This window comes from Chrysochloris asiatica, unplaced genomic scaffold (assembly GCF_000296735.1).
Source record: "Chrysochloris asiatica unplaced genomic scaffold, ChrAsi1.0 scaffold00026, whole genome shotgun sequence".
NCBI classification, from domain to species: domain Eukaryota; kingdom Metazoa; phylum Chordata; class Mammalia; order Afrosoricida; family Chrysochloridae; genus Chrysochloris; species Chrysochloris asiatica.
Window position 1 is genome coordinate 3,124,327 of NW_006408544.1, and position 6,487 is coordinate 3,130,813.

The window sequence follows — 6,487 nt, forward strand, 5'->3', positions numbered from 1 at the left end:
CACTCTCTACTTCTCTACTGGGCTTGATAATTCTTTGCAGTGGCCACCCAGAACTCACAGATAATACTCACACTTGTAAAGTTTATTTGGGAAGTAACAGGTTACAATTCAGGATAAAACACAACTTAGAATACAACTGTGTCCACAGGCATATCTCTCTCTGGACTTTGGCTCCATGGCCTTTGCTCTGATCAACAAGTGTCACTTATTAGCTCTTCCAATAAGTGCAAGAGGCACCCTACTCCTCCAATAAGCCTCCTGCCAAAGGCCCTCCGCTTTCTCCTGCCCTAGGCTGGGGCGCTCAGCACACTGTCTCCTGCTGGTCTTCTGGTTTTGCTGCTCCGCTGCTGCTACCTCTCACCAGTGTTCCTGCTCTTTCTCTGTCTCTTGCTTCCTGTCTAAGAGGTTCTCAGCACATGTCTAAAGGACATGCTCCACTCCTGGCTTTTCTTTCCTGGTGGTTGTGAGGTATCCCTTTCCACCTCTGGGATGGTTCATTTGAAGCCAGCCATATAGCAAAAACAAATCAACCCCCTTGTTAGGATTCCATGCACCTTACTTGTATTATTAGCAAGCTGTCTAATCTCCTTGGTGAGTCCCTTCATTTCCATAGTCCTATCCAGTCATTTGGTGGGAGTTACAAAGACCATAGGTAGAAAGGCCATATCAAATAATTTACTGCACTGCACATAAGTACAGGTGATTATACACAGAAATATTACTAAGTATGTATATACATGGCTTAGTTTCCACACAGATTTCCTTGCTCTGTCTTCTGAGATGCTCTAGCAGCCATGAATCTGCATCTTGTTTTGCAATACCATTCTCCAATAAAAGAAGCCAAAGGTCCTTAGAGAAAAGGCTACTCCCAGGATGGGGGCAGGAAATATACAAGATGAACAGAAAGTAAAGAAACAAAACCAACCCACAATGACGGAATATGTCGAAGGGACATAGGAGCCAACCAGAAAACTTCTCAACAGCCAGAGCTAGAATGACTTCAGCACCAAAACAGAGATAAAATTTTATTGGATTATAATCCAGAGTATAAAATAAATACCCATGATCCATATTGATATAAACAAATGATTGAATATGTGAATGGGGAAGAAGAGAGATAAATCTCCCTTGCAGAATTCCACATAATTTATGTAGAGATATTCTGCCCACATGAGAGGGAGTATAAGTTCTCACTCCTTAACTGTGGATTGCATAGTGACTTCCTTCCCAAGAGTACAATGGAGAAACCTTACAAATACTACCCGGCTGGATGATCAAAGTCAATCATTGTTGTTGTTAGGTGTCATCAAGTCAGTTCCGACCCATAGCAACCCTGTATAGGGTTTCCAAGGAGCGGCTGGGGAAACTTGTATTGGGGAAAACTATGTAAGGCACTATCTGAGGGGGACATCTCAGCTTGAACCAACAACTTTGTAGTCCAGCACATTAACCCACAGCACCACACCAGAACTCAAGGTCACTATCAAGCAATAAATCATGTTGCTCTCATGTGATGAAAATGGCACTTTATTTCAGTGGTTTTCCTTTCCAGAATCCAGGACCCACCTAGTCATGAGAAAAATGATAGACAAATTCACTAGAGGAGCACTGTGCATATGACTTGACCAGTATTTTTCAATATTGTCAAGGTCATCAAGAAAAGTCTGAGACGAGCCTAAACAGGCATGGCAATTACATGTAATGCCATGGATGTGGGATCCCAAATCACACAACTGGCTTTAGGTAAAGGTAAGGAAATCTGAATAAAGTTTAGACTTTAGTTATTATTAATGTTTCAATTGTTGTTGTTAAGTGCTGTCAAATTAAGTCAACATAGCGATCCTGTTTAGGGTCTCTGAGGAGCAGCTGGTGGGTTTGAACTGCCAACATTAATAACTAAAGTCCATACTTTACTCAGATTTCCTTACCTTTACCTAAAGCCAGTTGTCTGTTTTGGGATCCCACATCCATCTCTGAGGAGCAGCTGGTGGGTTTGAACTGCCAACTTCATGGTTGACCATCCAGTACTGATCCTACAGCACCACACCAGGAGTCCATGTTTCGGTGGTGGTTCCTTAATTGTGGCAAATGTATAGTGCTAGCGCAATGTCTTCATTTCCTACTGCTACTATAACAAAGGTAGTGGCTTTAAAAAAGAAAATTTCATTTTCTCATCCAAGGCACTGGCTCTTGAGGAAGTCTCTCTGCCATCTTTGAGGGAAGATCCTTGTCTCCTCCAGCATTCCTTGAAAGACTCCTTGGTGATCTTTATGGGGGTTGGCATCTGGCTTGCTCCATTTTTCTTGCTTGCGTCTGTATCTACGATATTCCTTGTAACTCAGAAATGACTAGATTTAAGACACACCCAATAGTGGACAGCAACTAACAACAGTGATATGCCCTCATGAACATAACAAGTAAAATCCTATTCCCAACTAGAAGTACACCCACAATTTTGCTTTTAAGTTGCTGAGTCGGTCAATGCCCAACTCAGGTGTATCAAAATAGACCTGTGCTCCTTAGGGCTTTCAAGGCCTTTGGAACAGATCACCAGGTCTTTTTTTTGGAGATGTCTCTAGGTGGGTTTGAACTGTCAGTCTTTCGGTTGGTAAGTGGAGTACTTAATCACTTATACCATCCAGGGATCCCTCCCATAGCTATGGTTGTTTGTTCTTGTTGAGTGCCATTGAGTCGGTTCCAAGTCATCGCGATCCTGTGGAGGGTTTCTGAGGAGTGGCTGGTGGGTTTGAACTGCCAACTTCGCAGTTCAAGTCAACCTTGTGGTCCAGTACATTAACCCACAGCGCCACTTCAAGATTCCATTTCTATAGGGGTTAGGATTCTAACACATACTTTGAAAAAACACAATCCAATCTGTAACATGTTACAGTATGTTAATAATGGGGGAAACTATGTGAGGCACTATCTGAGGGGGACCTCTCTGTAATATCTTCTGAGTGTTTCTGTAAAACTAAAGCTATTCTTAAAAAATTAAATTTATTCAGCCAAAACATAGGCCACAAAGTAAACAATAACATCCGTAAGAAATGTTCTCCTCAGAACAATCAACCATAAAAGACCAAAAGGGCAGTACTTGCCCCAAAACAAAGTTCAGAAGGCAGGAAGGGACAGAAACAGAAGGACAAATGGAAACAGGGAACTCAAGGAAGAAGAGGGAAAGTGGTGTTATCATTGAGGGGATGGCAACTAATGTCACAAAACAAAATATATATCAATTGGTAAATGGAGCCATCATTTGCTTTGCAAATTTTCACTCAAATCACAATAAAATGTTCTTTAAAAATTATTGTTTTTTCAACTACTGCCCACTCCAGCTTAGGAGAGCTAAATCCACAGGAGGCTGTGAGCTGCAGCTGGACAAGGTATCAGCCAATGTTCCATCACCCTATCACCCTGGGACTAAAGAACCCAGTTAGGCACCACACAGTCCTATCCCTGAAATCTCCACAGGTATCTGGATGAAAGATCAGGCAGTTCCTTGATTTAAACCTAGAATGGGAGGATAGATAGCTCCTCCAGGACCACAACCATCTAACATAGGAACTAAGTGAAGCTTTAGCCAGTCATGTTGCATCCCTCCGAGTGAGCTCCCACCCAGCCTCCTGAACACCACCCAGCATGACCTGCTGCTCCCTATTTATCCTACCTCCTCCCCCTTCCTTAGTGCCACCCCCACTTCACCCCTGATAGAGGAAAAAGAATGGTAAAGGTCAAATATAAGGGGTAAGCATCCCCAGACCCTAATGAGCAAGCATACATCAGGTGTGGGGGCCCTTTAGCACCCTGGATAGAGTTGGGCACACATAGGTTATACCTGGTAAAGGAGGTCAGCACCACCTCCCCAACATTCCCACTATTTTGAGGAAGCTTGTCCATCCCATCATATCACACACCCCCTTCAAGAAAGCTTGGGATCACTCTGTGACAGACAGAATTCCATTTGGGGATAATTTAAGTCTTGGTATGTTACAGACAAATTGTACATAAGTCAGGAAGTATAGGAATGCCCAGCTCAGTCCCTTCACCATATGTTTTATATGCCTCAGTCCATGTGGAGATAAAATGTGGTCTGAATGGTGAGAAAAAAGAGGCATAAATTACCTTGCCAAACCCCTCTTGGGCTTCCTTATATCCTGTGACCTTTACCTCTTGCCACTTAGCCTTCCAACTCCCATGGCCACACCACAGAATGTGTCATAACTCAGAAATGCTGTATTTCCCAAGACTTTATGTCTTATTCAGACCTCACACTCGGATTTTACACATCTGTCTGTTACCCCATTAGACTAGTGCTACTGAAGTGTTGTCCATGGCCCAGCACCAGTCTGAGAACGATTACAAAAAGACAAAGACAAAAACTTGTATATCAATTTGATGTTGCTGTGATGTTCAAACACATGATCAGTGGGCTTGTATAGACCAGATCAGGTACTAAAGAATTCACCCAATAAGTGGCATAGGGCAAGAGCTGCTTGTTAGACACGTGCAATAAGTACGGTTACATATCAGTCAATGTCATTTGAGAAGCTGCATTAGACTGCTTTAGCCCCTCTTCTAGCTTCAGGCTTGTCAAATACTTCATTTTGCTTAGATCCACAATTAATGCTCACGAGAGCAACAGTCAAGAAATCAAACAACATATAGCATTGGGTAAATCTGCTGCACAAAAGCTCTTTAAAGTGTACAAGAGCAAAGATGTCAGTTTGAGGACTAAGGTGCACCTGATATAAGTCATGGCATTTTCAGTTGTCTCATCGGTATGTAACAGTTCGCCAATGAATAAGGAAGACGGGAGAAGAATTGATGTATTTGAATGATGGTGTTGGAGAAGACTATTAACATAGTACCATGGACCGCCAGAAAAACAAACAAATTTGAATTGGAAGAGTACAGCCAGAATGCTCCTTAGAAACAAGGAAAGCATGCCTTTGTCTCTCATACTTTGGACATGTTATCAGGGAGGACCAGTGCCTGGAGAAGGACATCATGCTTGTGAAAGTGGGCAAAGAAAAAGAGGAAGACCCCCAACAAGATGAATTGGCACAGTGGCAGCAGCAACGAGTTCGTGCGTAACAATAATTGTGAGGATGGCGCAGGACCAGGCAGTGTTTTGTTAGGATATGCATAGGGTCGCTGTAAGTTGGAACCGATTTGACACCACCTAACAACAAAATCATGTTCTGTCCTGGGAATTGCCAGTGGTGATGAGAGGTGGAAAAGTAGGTACCAGATTCCTCTACTTGGTATTTACCCACAAGAAATACGAGCCATAACACGAGTAGATGTATGCACACACCAATGTTCACAGCAGCACTATTTACAATAGCAAAAAAATGGAGACAGCCTAAGTGCCCATCAAGTGAAGAATGAATAAACAAACTGTGGTACATACCCACAGTGGAATACTATGCTACCTTGAAGAATAACAAGGAAGCTGCAAGCCACCATATAACATGGATGAACCTTCAGGACATTATGTTGAGTGAAATTGGTCCATCACAAAAGGAGAAATACTGCATAGGACCACTACTGTAAAAGACTTAAGAAAAGGAACCCATACTAAAGGGCTGAGGGATTCTTTGCTGGTTACCGGAATTTGGTGGGGGTGATGAGGGGAAGGAGGGGAAGGTGGAGCACAGGGTAGCGAATAGACACAGGATAGTTTGGGTGCCGGGCGGTGGGGGCAATACACAAGAAGGGGGACAGGAATGGAAGAACAAATCAGATGGGAAAACAATTAGGCAGGTTTGCATGGGCTAAGTGGGACAAAAGCCTTGGAACAACAGGACTCTGGGACACTGGAATTAAGACATGGTTGGAATGAGGAAAAGAGGGGAAATAATGTTAAGATGCTTGGCTGTCTTTTGAATCTTGGTTTCCCTGGCATACCATTATAAAATAGACACTTGAGGTGGAGAGAAAGAATAGCCAGAAATATCACCATAGAAAGTTTGTAAGTCGTCTTCTGCCTATAACTGATTAGAATATCTAAAATGGGGCTACAACGTGCCCAGTGAAGGAGGCTTCCTTGGAGCCTCTGAATTACATAAGACCATAGGGGGAATCCTGAACCCTATCCAGAATCTTCTGAGGTGGGAAATTTCCACTTGAAAGTACAAGCCGACCAGCCTGGAGTGGCTAGAAGAACAGAAGATACTTCTTGAAAGAAAGACCGACAGGAAAAATACAAAACTATATAGGCAGTCCAACTGATTACCACAAAAACAAGCAAGTTGCTCACCCAGGAAACATCAAGGCAAGTGGTTGGGTCCCTTCAGGGCAAACCCCCTTCCAAGACTAAGATTCAACGGAATACACGCTCTGATTGGTGACCACATTCGTCACTGATAAGGGGAAGTGAGAGAAAAACAGTAATGAAACTGCGAGCTAAGCCCTACAATGTTCAATAGACTCCTGTGACCCCAGGTGGAGACCTGGTTGGGCAGCAGTGTGGCAAGACCTGGGG